The following is a 14,060-nucleotide window of genomic DNA, read 5'->3' as shown; positions in this document are numbered from 1 at the left end:
GCACTGCGGCCCTACTTTTGCATGGAAGTCTACTTGCTAGGGTTCTGATTCGAACAAACAACAGTGTACAGAAACAGTGTTTTAGCGTCCGACGACCTCTCTGTGGGTGGAAGCAGTTTCGCGTGTACTGTGGGTGGGAGCCACGGGACCTGTGCCATTTCGTAAAATCGGGGTAGAGACAAGCCGGTACAGAATGCAGCTCACAAATCACATCATGCTTCTGGGGCTAGTAGCGTTGCCCCGGGGGTGCGTGCAGGCTGAAAGTCAGCCACCTAACTCGACGGAAAAACTCGGTAGAGAATCCGTGCTTCAGCGAAAACAGCCGCTCCCGAGGGTGGAAGCACTTTGTTGTGTGCGTGCGTGAGAGCACTGCAAGGGAGTCCAAACCTTTTTCCGAGGGAGACTCAGGCCCCAGCAAAAGGCAGAACAAGACTCCCCGTGTGTTTGATTTCGCTAGCTCTGCGGCCCTCCATGTGCATTGATGTCTAATAGCTAGGGTTCTGACTCAAACAAACAACAGTGTATAGAAACACTGTTTTAGCTTCCGACGACCTCTCTGTGGGAGGAAGCAGTTTAGGGTGTACTGTGGGTGAGAGCCACAGGACCGGTTCCATTTCGTAAAACCGGAGTAGAGACAGGCCCGTACAGAAGGCAGCTCACAAATCACATCATGGTTATGGGGCTAGTAGCGTTGCCCCGGGGGTGCGTGAAGGTTGAAAGTCAGCCACCAAACCTGAAGGAAAAACTCGGTAGAGAATTCGTGCTTCAGCGAAAACAGCCGATCCTGAGGGTGGAAACATTTTGTTGTGTGCATTCGTGAAAGCACTGCAAGGGATTCCAAACCTATATACGAGTCATCCTCAGGCCCCAGCAAAAGGCAGAACAAGGCTCCCCGTGTTTTTTATTGAGCTAGCACTGAGGCCCTCCATTTGCATTGAACTCTTATCGCTAGGGTTCAAACTCGAAGAAACAACAGTGTACAGAACTGTGTTTTATCTTCCGACGACCTCTCTGTGCGAGGAAGCCGTTTAGCGTGTACTGTGGGTGAGAGCCACGGGACTGGTGCCATTTCGTAAAATCGGGGTAGAGACAAGCCGGTACAGAAGGCAGATCACAAATCACATCATGGTTATGGTTCTAGTAGCGTTGCCCCGGGGCTGCGTGCAGGCTGAAAGTCAGCCACCTAACTCGACAGAAAAACTCGGTAGAGGTTCCGTGCTTTACCGAAAACAGCCACTCCTGAGGGTGGAAGCCTTTTGGTGTGTGCGTGCGTGAGAGCACGGCAAGGGAGTCCAATCCTGTTCTGGGGGAGACTGAGGCCGCAGCAAAAGGCAGAACAAGACTCCCCGTGTGTTTGATTTAGCTAGAACTGCGGCCCTCCTTTTGCATTGAAGTCTAAACGCTAGGGTTGTGACTCCAACAAACAACAGTGTAGAGAAATAGTGTTTTAGCTTCTGACGACCACTCTGTGGGAGGAAGAAGTTTAGGGTGTACTTTGGGTGAGAGCCACGGGACGGGCTCCACTTCATAAAATCGGAGTCGAGACAGGCCGGAAAAGAAGGCAGCTCACCAATCACATCATGGTTATGGGGCTAGTAGCGTTGCCCCGGGGGTGCGTGCAGGTTGAAAGTCAGCCACCTAACTGCAAGGAAAAACTCGGTAGAGAATCCGTGTTTCCGCGAAAACAGCCGATCCTGAGGGTGGAAGCATTTTGTTGTGTGCGTGCATGAAAGCACTGCAAGGGATTCCAAACCTATATACGAGTCAGACTCAGGCCACATCAAAAGGCAGAAGGAGACTCCCAGTGTGTTCGATTTAGCTAGCACGGAGGCCCTAGTTTTGCATGAAAGTCTACTCGCTCGCGTTCTAACTCGAAGAAAGAAAAGTGTACAGAAACAATGTTTTAGCTTCCGACGACCTCTCTGTGGGAGGAAGCATTTTAGGGTGTTCTGTGGGTGAGAGCCTGGGGATGGGTTCCGTTTCATAAAATTGGGGTAGAGACAGGCCGGTACAGAAGGCAGCTCACAAATCACATCATGGTTATGGGGCTAGTAGCGTTGCCCCGGGGGTGCATGCAGGGTGAAAATCAGCCACCTAACACGAAGGGTAAACTCGGTAGAGAATCCGTGCTTCCGCGAAAACAGCCGCTCCTGAGGGTGGAAGCATTTTGTTGTGTGCGTGTGTGAGAGCACTGCAAGGGAGTCCAAAGCTATATACGAGTGAGAGTCAGACCCCAGCAAAGTTAGAACAAGGCTCCCCGTGTGTATGACTTAGCTAGCACTGAGGCCCCCATTTGCACTGAAGTCTAATTGCTAGGGTTCTAACTCGAAGAAACAACAGTGTAAAGAGACAGTGTTTTAGCTTCCGACGACCTCTCTGTGGGAGGAAGCAGTTTAGTGTGTGCTTTCGTTAAGAGCCACGGGACTGGCTCCATTTCGTAAAATCGGGGTAGACACAGGCCGGTACGAAGGCAGCGCACAAATCACATCATGGTTATGGGGCTAGTAGCGTTGCCCCTGGGTTGCATGCAGACTGAAAGTCAGCCACCTAACTCGACGGACAAACTCGGTAGAGAATCCGTGCTTCAGCGAAAACAGCCGCTCCTGAGGGTGGAAGCATTTTGTTGTGTGCGTGCCTGAGAGCACTGCAAAGGAGTCCAAAGCTATATACGAGTCAGCCTCAGGCCACATCAAAAGGCAGAACAAGACTCCCAGTGTGTTTGATTTAGCTAGCACTGCTGGCCTATTTTGCATGGAAGTCTACTCGCTAGCGTTCTAACTCGAAGAAAAACAGTGTACAGAAACAGTGTCTTAGCTTCCGACGACCTCTCTGTGGGAGGAAGCAGTTTAGGGTGTACTGAGGGTGAGAGCCTGGGGCTGGGTTCCATTTCGTAAAATCGGGGTAGAGACAGGCCGGTACAGAAGGCAGCTCCCAAATCACATCATGCTTATGGGACTAGTAGCGTTGCCCCGGGGGTGCGGGTAGGCTGAAAGTCAGCCACCTACCTCGAAGGAAAAACTCGGTAGAGAATCCGAGCTTCAGCGAAAAGTGCCGCTCCTGAGGGTGGAAGCATTTTGTTGTGTGCGTGCGTGAGAGCACTGCAAGGGATTCCGAACCTCTATACATGTGAGACTCAGACCCCAGCAAAAGGCAGAACATGGCTCCCCGTGTGTTTGATTTACCTAGCACTGAGGCCCTCCATTTGCATTGAAGTCTAATCGCTAGGGTTCTAACTCGAAGAAACAACAGTGTCCAAAACAGTGTTTTAGCTTGCGACGACCTCTCTGTGGGAGGAAGCAGTTTACGGTGTACTTTGGGTGAGAGCAACCGGACTGGTCCCATTTCATAAAATCGAGGTAGAGGCAAGCCGGTACAGAAGACAGCTCACAAATCACATCATCGTTATGGGGCTAATAGCGTTGCCCCGTGGGTGCATGCAGGCTGAAAGTCAGCCACCTAACTCGACGGAAAAACTCGGTAGAGAATCCGTGGTTCAGCGAAAACAGCCGCTCCTGAGGGTAGAAGAATTTTGTTGTGTGCGTGCATGAGAGCACTGCAAGGGAGTCCAAACCTTTTTCCGAGTGAGACTCAGGCACCAGAAAAGGCATAACAAGACTCCCCATGTGTTTGATTTCGCTAGCACTGCGGCCCTCCATTTGCATTGAAGTCTAATCGCGAGGGTTCTAAGTCGAAGAAACAAGAGTGTACAGAGACCGTGTTTGAGCTCCCGACGACCTCTCGGTGGGAGGAAGCAGTTTAAGGTGGAGTTTGGGTGAGAGCCACGGGACTGTTGCCATTTCGTAAAATCGGGGTAGAGAACGCCTGTAGAGTAGGCAGTGCGCAAATCACATCACGGTTATGGGGCTAGTAGCGGTGCTCCGGGAGTGCGTGCAGGCTGAAATTCAGCCACCTCACTCGAAGGAAAAACTCGGTAGAGAATCAGTGCTTCAGCGAAAAGAGCCGCTCCTGAGGGTGGAAGCATTTCGTTGTGTGTGTTCGTGAGATTAGTGCAAGGGAGTCCAAAGCTATATACGAGTCAGACTCAGGCCACATCAAAAGGCAGAGCAAGACTCCCAGTGTGTTTGATGTAGCTAGCACTGCGGCCCTACTTTTGCATGGAAGTCTACTTGCTAGGGTTCTGATTCGAACAAACAACAGTGTACAGAAACAGTGTTTTAGCGTCCGACGACCTCTCTGTGGGTGGAAGCAGTTTCGCGTGTACTGTGGGTGGGAGCCACGGGACCTGTGCCATTTCGTAAAATCGGGGTAGAGACAAGCCGGTACAGAATGCAGCTCACAAATCACATCATGCTTCTGGGGCTAGTAGCGTTGCCCCGGGGGTGCGTGCAGGCTGAAAGTCAGCCACCTAACTCGACGGAAAAACTCGGTAGAGAATCCGTGCTTCAGCGAAAACAGCCGCTCCCGAGGGTGGAAGCACTTTGTTGTGTGCGTGCGTGAGAGCACTGCAAGGGAGTCCAAACCTTTTTCCGAGGGAGACTCAGGCCCCAGCAAAAGGCAGAACAAGACTCCCCGTGTGTTTGATTTCGCTAGCTCTGCGGCCCTCCATGTGCATTGATGTCTAATAGCTAGGGTTCTGACTCAAACAAACAACAGTGTATAGAAACACTGTTTTAGCTTCCGACGACCTCTCTGTGGGAGGAAGCAGTTTAGGGTGTACTGTGGGTGAGAGCCACAGGACCGGTTCCATTTCGTAAAACCGGAGTAGAGACAGGCCCGTACAGAAGGCAGCTCACAAATCACATCATGGTTATGGGGCTAGTAGCGTTGCCCCGGGGGTGCGTGAAGGTTGAAAGTCAGCCACCAAACCTGAAGGAAAAACTCGGTAGAGAATTCGTGCTTCAGCGAAAACAGCCGATCCTGAGGGTGGAAACATTTTGTTGTGTGCATTCGTGAAAGCACTGCAAGGGATTCCAAACCTATATACGAGTCATCCTCAGGCCCCAGCAAAAGGCAGAACAAGGCTCCCCGTGTTTTTTATTGAGCTAGCACTGAGGCCCTCCATTTGCATTGAACTCTTATCGCTAGGGTTCAAACTCGAAGAAACAACAGTGTACAGAACTGTGTTTTATCTTCCGACGACCTCTCTGTGCGAGGAAGCCGTTTAGCGTGTACTGTGGGTGAGAGCCACGGGACTGGTGCCATTTCGTAAAATCGGGGTAGAGACAAGCCGGTCCAGAAGGCAGATCACAAATCACATCATGGTTATGGTTCTAGTAGCGTTGCCCCGGGGCTGCGTGCAGGCTGAAAGTCAGCCACCTAACTCGACAGAAAAACTCGGTAGAGGTTCCGTGCTTTACCGAAAACAGCCACTCCTGAGGGTGGAAGCCTTTTGGTGTGTGCGTGCGTGAGAGCACGGCAAGGGAGTCCAATCCTGTTCTGGGGGAGACTGAGGCCGCAGCAAAAGGCAGAACAAGACTCCCCGTGTGTTTGATTTAGCTAGAACTGCGGCCCTCCTTTTGCATTGAAGTCTAAACGCTAGGGTTGTGACTCCAACAAACAACAGTGTAGAGAAATAGTGTTTTAGCTTCTGACGACCACTCTGTGGGAGGAAGAAGTTTAGGGTGTACTTTGGGTGAGAGCCACGGGACGGGCTCCACTTCATAAAATCGGAGTCGAGACAGGCCGGAAAAGAAGGCAGCTCACCAATCACATCATGGTTATGGGGCTAGTAGCGTTGCCCCGGGGGTGCGTGCAGGTTGAAAGTCAGCCACCTAACTGCAAGGAAAAACTCGGTAGAGAATCCGTGTTTCCGCGAAAACAGCCGATCCTGAGGGTGGAAGCATTTTGTTGTGTGCGTGCATGAAAGCACTGCAAGGGATTCCAAACCTATATACGAGTCAGACTCAGGCCACATCAAAAGGCAGAAGGAGACTCCCAGTGTGTTCGATTTAGCTAGCACGGAGGCCCTAGTTTTGCATGAAAGTCTACTCGCTCGCGTTCTAACTCGAAGAAAGAAAAGTGTACAGAAACAATGTTTTAGCTTCCGACGACCTCTCTGTGGGAGGAAGCATTTTAGGGTGTTCTGTGGGTGAGAGCCTGGGGATGGGTTCCGTTTCATAAAATTGGGGTAGAGACAGGCCGGTACAGAAGGCAGCTCACAAATCACATCATGGTTATGGGGCTAGTAGCGTTGCCCCGGGGGTGCATGCAGGGTGAAAATCAGCCACCTAACACGAAGGGTAAACTCGGTAGAGAATCCGTGCTTCCGCGAAAACAGCCGCTCCTGAGGGTGGAAGCATTTTGTTGTGTGCGTGTGTGAGAGCACTGCAAGGGAGTCCAAAGCTATATACGAGTGAGAGTCAGACCCCAGCAAAGTTAGAACAAGGCTCCCCGTGTGTATGACTTAGCTAGCACTGAGGCCCTCCATTTGCACTGAAGTCTAATTGCTAGGGTTCTAACTCGAAGAAACAACAGTGTAAAGAGACAGTGTTTTAGCTTCCGACGACCTCTCTGTGGGAGGAAGCAGTTTAGTGTGTGCTTTCGTTGAGAGCCACGGGACTGGCTCCATTTCGTAAAATCGGGGTAGACACAGGCCGGTACGAAGGCAGCGCACAAATCACATCATGGTTATGGGGCTAGTAGCGTTGCCCCTGGGTTGCATGCAGACTGAAAGTCAGCCACCTAACTCGACGGACAAACTCGGTAGAGAATCCGTGCTTCAGCGAAAACAGCCGCTCCTGAGGGTGGAAGCATTTTGTTGTGTGCGTGCCTGAGAGCACTGCAAAGGAGTCCAAAGCTATATACGAGTCAGCCTCAGGCCACATCAAAAGGCAGAACAAGACTCCCAGTGTGTTTGATTTAGCTAGCACTGCTGGCCTATTTTGCATGGAAGTCTACTCGCTAGCGTTCTAACTCGAAGAAAAACAGTGTACAGAAACAGTGTCTTAGCTTCCGACGACCTCTCTGTGGGAGGAAGCAGTTTAGGGTGTACTGAGGGTGAGAGCCTGGGGCTGGGTTCCATTTCGTAAAATCGGGGTAGAGACAGGCCGGTACAGAAGGCAGCTCCCAAATCACATCATGCTTATGGGACTAGTAGCGTTGCCCCGGGGGTGCGGGTAGGCTGAAAGTCAGCCACCTACCTCGAAGGAAAAACTCGGTAGAGAATCCGAGCTTCAGCGAAAAGTGCCGCTCCTGAGGGTGGAAGCATTTTGTTGTGTGCGTGCGTGAGAGCACTGCAAGGGATTCCGAACCTCTATACGTGTGAGACTCAGACCCCAGCAAAAGGCAGAACATGGCTCCCCGTGTGTTTGATTTACCTAGCACTGAGGCCCTCCATTTGCATTGAAGTCTAATCGCTAGGGTTCTAACTCGAAGAAACAACAGTGTCCAAAACAGTGTTTTAGCTTGCGACGACCTCTCTGTGGGAGGAAGCAGTTTAGGGTGTACTTTGGGTGAGAGCAACCGGACTGGTCCCATTTCATAAAATCGAGGTAGAGGCAAGCCGGTACAGAAGACAGCTCACAAATCACATCATCGTTATGGGGCTAATAGCGTTGCCCCGTGGGTGCATGCAGGCTGAAAGTCAGCCACCTAACTCGACGGAAAAACTCGGTAGAGAATCCGTGGTTCAGCGAAAACAGCCGCTCCTGAGGGTAGAAGAATTTTGTTGTGTGCGTGCATGAGAGCACTGCAAGGGAGTCCAAACCTTTTTCCGAGTGAGACTCAGGCACCAGAAAAGGCATAACAAGACTCCCCATGTGTTTGATTTCGCTAGCACTGCGGCCCTCCATTTGCATTGAAGTCTAATCGCGAGGGTTCTAAGTCGAAGAAACAAGAGTGTACAGAGACCGTGTTTGAGCTCCCGACGACCTCTCGGTGGGAGGAAGCAGTTTAAGGTGGAGTTTGGGTGAGAGCCACGGGACTGTTGCCATTTCGTAAAATCGGGGTAGAGAACGCCTGTAGAGTAGGCAGTGCGCAAATCACATCACGGTTATGGGGCTAGTAGCGGTGCTCCGGGAGTGCGTGCAGGCTGAAATTCAGCCACCTCACTCGAAGGAAAAACTCGGTAGAGAATCAGTGCTTCAGCGAAAAGAGCCGCTCCTGAGGGTGGAAGCATTTCGTTGTGTGTGTTCGTGAGATTAGTGCAAGGGAGTCCAAAGCTATATACGAGTCAGACTCAGGCCACATCAAAAGGCAGAGCAAGACTCCCAGTGTGTTTGATGTAGCTAGCACTGCGGCCCTACTTTTGCATGGAAGTCTACTTGCTAGGGTTCTGATTCGAACAAACAACAGTGTACAGAAACAGTGTTTTAGCGTCCGACGACCTCTCTGTGGGTGGAAGCAGTTTCGCGTGTACTGTGGGTGGGAGCCACGGGACCTGTGCCATTTCGTAAAATCGGGGTAGAGACAAGCCGGTACAGAATGCAGCTCACAAATCACATCATGCTTCTGGGGCTAGTAGCGTTGCCCCGGGGGTGCGTGCAGGCTGAAAGTCAGCAACCTAACTCGACGGAAAAACTCGGTAGAGAATCCGTGCTTCAGCGAAAACAGCCGCTCCCGAGGGTGGAAGCACTTTGTTGTGTGCGTGCGTGAGAGCACTGCAAGGGAGTCCAAACCTTTTTCCGAGGGAGACTCAGGCCCCAGCAAAAGGCAGAACAAGACTCCCCGTGTGTTTGATTTCGCTAGCTCTGCGGCCCTCCATGTGCATTGATGTCTAATAGCTAGGGTTCTGACTCAAACAAACAACAGTGTATAGAAACACTGTTTTAGCTTCCGACGACCTCTCTGTGGGAGGAAGCAGTTTAGGGTGTACTGTGGGTGAGAGCCACAGGACCGGTTCCATTTCGTAAAACCGGAGTAGAGACAGGCCCGTACAGAAGGCAGCTCACAAATCACATCATGGTTATGGGGCTAGTAGCGTTGCCCCGGGGGTGCGTGAAGGTTGAAAGTCAGCCACCAAACCTGAAGGAAAAACTCGGTAGAGAATTCGTGCTTCAGCGAAAACAGCCGATCCTGAGGGTGGAAACATTTTGTTGTGTGCATTCGTGAAAGCACTGCAAGGGATTCCAAACCTATATACGAGTCATCCTCAGGCCCCAGCAAAAGGCAGAACAAGGCTCCCCGTGTTTTTTATTGAGCTAGCACTGAGGCCCTCCATTTGCATTGAACTCTTATCGCTAGGGTTCAAACTCGAAGAAACAACAGTGTACAGAACTGTGTTTTATCTTCCGACGACCTCTCTGTGCGAGGAAGCCGTTTAGCGTGTACTGTGGGTGAGAGCCACGGGACTGGTGCCATTTCGTAAAATCGGGGTAGAGACAAGCCGGTCCAGAAGGCAGATCACAAATCACATCATGGTTATGGTTCTAGTAGCGTTGCCCCGGGGCTGCGTGCAGGCTGAAAGTCAGCCACCTAACTCGACAGAAAAACTCGGTAGAGGTTCCGTGCTTTACCGAAAACAGCCACTCCTGAGGGTGGAAGCCTTTTGGTGTGTGCGTGCGTGAGAGCACGGCAAGGGAGTCCAATCCTGTTCTGGGGGAGACTGAGGCCGCAGCAAAAGGCAGAACAAGACTCCCCGTGTGTTTGATTTAGCTAGAACTGCGGCCCTCCTTTTGCATTGAAGTCTAAACGCTAGGGTTGTGACTCCAACAAACAACAGTGTAGAGAAATAGTGTTTTAGCTTCTGACGACCACTCTGTGGGAGGAAGAAGTTTAGGGTGTACTTTGGGTGAGAGCCACGGGACGGGCTCCACTTCATAAAATCGGAGTCGAGACAGGCCGGAAAAGAAGGCAGCTCACCAATCACATCATGGTTATGGGGCTAGTAGCGTTGCCCCGGGGGTGCGTGCAGGTTGAAAGTCAGCCACCTAACTGCAAGGAAAAACTCGGTAGAGAATCCGTGTTTCCGCGAAAACAGCCGATCCTGAGGGTGGAAGCATTTTGTTGTGTGCGTGCATGAAAGCACTGCAAGGGATTCCAAACCTATATACGAGTCAGACTCAGGCCACATCAAAAGGCAGAAGGAGACTCCCAGTGTGTTCGATTTAGCTAGCACGGAGGCCCTAGTTTTGCATGAAAGTCTACTCGCTCGCGTTCTAACTCGAAGAAAGAAAAGTGTACAGAAACAATGTTTTAGCTTCCGACGACCTCTCTGTGGGAGGAAGCATTTTAGGGTGTTCTGTGGGTGAGAGCCTGGGGATGGGTTCCGTTTCATAAAATTGGGGTAGAGACAGGCCGGTACAGAAGGCAGCTCACAAATCACATCATGGTTATGGGGCTAGTAGCGTTGCCCCGGGGGTGCATGCAGGGTGAAAATCAGCCACCTAACACGAAGGGTAAACTCGGTAGAGAATCCGTGCTTCCGCGAAAACAGCCGCTCCTGAGGGTGGAAGCATTTTGTTGTGTGCGTGTGTGAGAGCACTGCAAGGGAGTCCAAAGCTATATACGAGTGAGAGTCAGACCCCAGCAAAGTTAGAACAAGGCTCCCCGTGTGTATGACTTAGCTAGCACTGAGGCCCTCCATTTGCACTGAAGTCTAATTGCTAGGGTTCTAACTCGAAGAAACAACAGTGTAAAGAGACAGTGTTTTAGCTTCCGACGACCTCTCTGTGGGAGGAAGCAGTTTAGTGTGTGCTTTCGTTAAGAGCCACGGGACTGGCTCCATTTCGTAAAATCGGGGTAGACACAGGCCGGTACGAAGGCAGCGCACAAATCACATCATGGTTATGGGGCTAGTAGCGTTGCCCCTGGGTTGCATGCAGACTGAAAGTCAGCCACCTAACTCGACGGACAAACTCGGTAGAGAATCCGTGCTTCAGCGAAAACAGCCGCTCCTGAGGGTGGAAGCATTTTGTTGTGTGCGTGCCTGAGAGCACTGCAAAGGAGTCCAAAGCTATATACGAGTCAGCCTCAGGCCACATCAAAAGGCAGAACAAGACTCCCAGTGTGTTTGATTTAGCTAGCACTGCTGGCCTATTTTGCATGGAAGTCTACTCGCTAGCGTTCTAACTCGAAGAAAAACAGTGTACAGAAACAGTGTCTTAGCTTCCGACGACCTCTCTGTGGGAGGAAGCAGTTTAGGGTGTACTGAGGGTGAGAGCCTGGGGCTGGGTTCCATTTCGTAAAATCGGGGTAGAGACAGGCCGGTACAGAAGGCAGCTCCCAAATCACATCATGCTTATGGGACTAGTAGCGTTGCCCCGGGGGTGCGGGTAGGCTGAAAGTCAGCCACCTACCTCGAAGGAAAAACTCGGTAGAGAATCCGAGCTTCAGCGAAAAGTGCCGCTCCTGAGGGTGGAAGCATTTTGTTGTGTGCGTGCGTGAGAGCACTGCAAGGGATTCCGAACCTCTATACATGTGAGACTCAGACCCCAGCAAAAGGCAGAACATGGCTCCCCGTGTGTTTGATTTACCTAGCACTGAGGCCCTCCATTTGCATTGAAGTCTAATCGCTAGGGTTCTAACTCGAAGAAACAACAGTGTCCAAAACAGTGTTTTAGCTTGCGACGACCTCTCTGTGGGAGGAAGCAGTTTAGGGTGTACTTTGGGTGAGAGCAACCGGACTGGTCCCATTTCATAAAATCGAGGTAGAGGCAAGCCGGTACAGAAGACAGCTCACAAATCACATCATCGTTATGGGGCTAATAGCGTTGCCCCGTGGGTGCATGCAGGCTGAAAGTCAGCCACCTAACTCGACGGAAAAACTCGGTAGAGAATCCGTGGTTCAGCGAAAACAGCCGCTCCTGAGGGTAGAAGAATTTTGTTGTGTGCGTGCATGAGAGCACTGCAAGGGAGTCCAAACCTTTTTCCGAGTGAGACTCAGGCACCAGAAAAGGCATAACAAGACTCCCCATGTGTTTGATTTCGCTAGCACTGCGGCCCTCCATTTGCATTGAAGTCTAATCGCGAGGGTTCTAAGTCGAAGAAACAAGAGTGTACAGAGACCGTGTTTGAGCTCCCGACGACCTCTCGGTGGGAGGAAGCAGTTTAAGGTGGAGTTTGGGTGAGAGCCACGGGACTGTTGCCATTTCGTAAAATCGGGGTAGAGAACGCCTGTAGAGTAGGCAGTGCGCAAATCACATCACGGTTATGGGGCTAGTAGCGGTGCTCCGGGAGTGCGTGCAGGCTGAAATTCAGCCACCTCACTCGAAGGAAAAACTCGGTAGAGAATCAGTGCTTCAGCGAAAAGAGCCGCTCCTGAGGGTGGAAGCATTTCGTTGTGTGTGTTCGTGAGATTAGTGCAAGGGAGTCCAAAGCTATATACGAGTCAGACTCAGGCCACATCAAAAGGCAGAGCAAGACTCCCAGTGTGTTTGATGTAGCTAGCACTGCGGCCCTACTTTTGCATGGAAGTCTACTTGCTAGGGTTCTGATTCGAACAAACAACAGTGTACAGAAACAGTGTTTTAGCGTCCGACGACCTCTCTGTGGGTGGAAGCAGTTTCGCGTGTACTGTGGGTGGGAGCCACGGGACCTGTGCCATTTCGTAAAATCGGGGTAGAGACAAGCCGGTACAGAATGCAGCTCACAAATCACATCATGCTTCTGGGGCTAGTAGCGTTGCCCCGGGGGTGCGTGCAGGCTGAAAGTCAGCCACCTAACTCGACGGAAAAACTCGGTAGAGAATCCGTGCTTCAGCGAAAACAGCCGCTCCCGAGGGTGGAAGCACTTTGTTGTGTGCGTGCGTGAGAGCACTGCAAGGGAGTCCAAACCTTTTTCCGAGGGAGACTCAGGCCCCAGCAAAAGGCAGAACAAGACTCCCCGTGTGTTTGATTTCGCTAGCTCTGCGGCCCTCCATGTGCATTGATGTCTAATAGCTAGGGTTCTGACTCAAACAAACAACAGTGTATAGAAACACTGTTTTAGCTTCCGACGACCTCTCTGTGGGAGGAAGCAGTTTAGGGTGTACTGTGGGTGAGAGCCACAGGACCGGTTCCATTTCGTAAAACCGGAGTAGAGACAGGCCCGTACAGAAGGCAGCTCACAAATCACATCATGGTTATGGGGCTAGTAGCGTTGCCCCGGGGGTGCGTGAAGGTTGAAAGTCAGCCACCAAACCTGAAGGAAAAACTCGGTAGAGAATTCGTGCTTCAGCGAAAACAGCCGATCCTGAGGGTGGAAACATTTTGTTGTGTGCATTCGTGAAAGCACTGCAAGGGATTCCAAACCTATATACGAGTCATCCTCAGGCCCCAGCAAAAGGCAGAACAAGGCTCCCCGTGTTTTTTATTGAGCTAGCACTGAGGCCCTCCATTTGCATTGAACTCTTATCGCTAGGGTTCAAACTCGAAGAAACAACAGTGTACAGAACTGTGTTTTATCTTCCGACGACCTCTCTGTGCGAGGAAGCCGTTTAGCGTGTACTGTGGGTGAGAGCCACGGGACTGGTGCCATTTCGTAAAATCGGGGTAGAGACAAGCCGGTCCAGAAGGCAGATCACAAATCACATCATGGTTATGGTTCTAGTAGCGTTGCCCCGGGGCTGCGTGCAGGCTGAAAGTCAGCCACCTAACTCGACAGAAAAACTCGGTAGAGGTTCCGTGCTTTACCGAAAACAGCCACTCCTGAGGGTGGAAGCCTTTTGGTGTGTGCGTGCGTGAGAGCACGGCAAGGGAGTCCAATCCTGTTCTGGGGGAGACTGAGGCCGCAGCAAAAGGCAGAACAAGACTCCCCGTGTGTTTGATTTAGCTAGAACTGCGGCCCTCCTTTTGCATTGAAGTCTAAACGCTAGGGTTGTGACTCCAGCAAACAACAGTGTAGAGAAATAGTGTTTTAGCTTCTGACGACCACTCTGTGGGAGGAAGAAGTTTAGGGTGTACTTTGGGTGAGAGCCACGGGACGGGCTCCACTTCATAAAATCGGAGTCGAGACAGGCCGGAAAAGAAGGCAGCTCACCAATCACATCATGGTTATGGGGCTAGTAGCGTTGCCCCGGGGGTGCGTGCAGGTTGAAAGTCAGCCACCTAACTGCAAGGAAAAACTCGGTAGAGAATCCGTGTTTCCGCGAAAACAGCCGATCCTGAGGGTGGAAGCATTTTGTTGTGTGCGTGCATGAAAGCACTGCAAGGGATTCCAAACCTATATACGAGTCAGACTCAGGC

This window comes from Halichoerus grypus, chromosome 3 (assembly GCF_964656455.1).
Source record: "Halichoerus grypus chromosome 3, mHalGry1.hap1.1, whole genome shotgun sequence".
Lineage (NCBI taxonomy): Eukaryota > Metazoa > Chordata > Mammalia > Carnivora > Phocidae > Halichoerus > Halichoerus grypus.
This window is presented reverse-complemented; position numbering follows the sequence as displayed.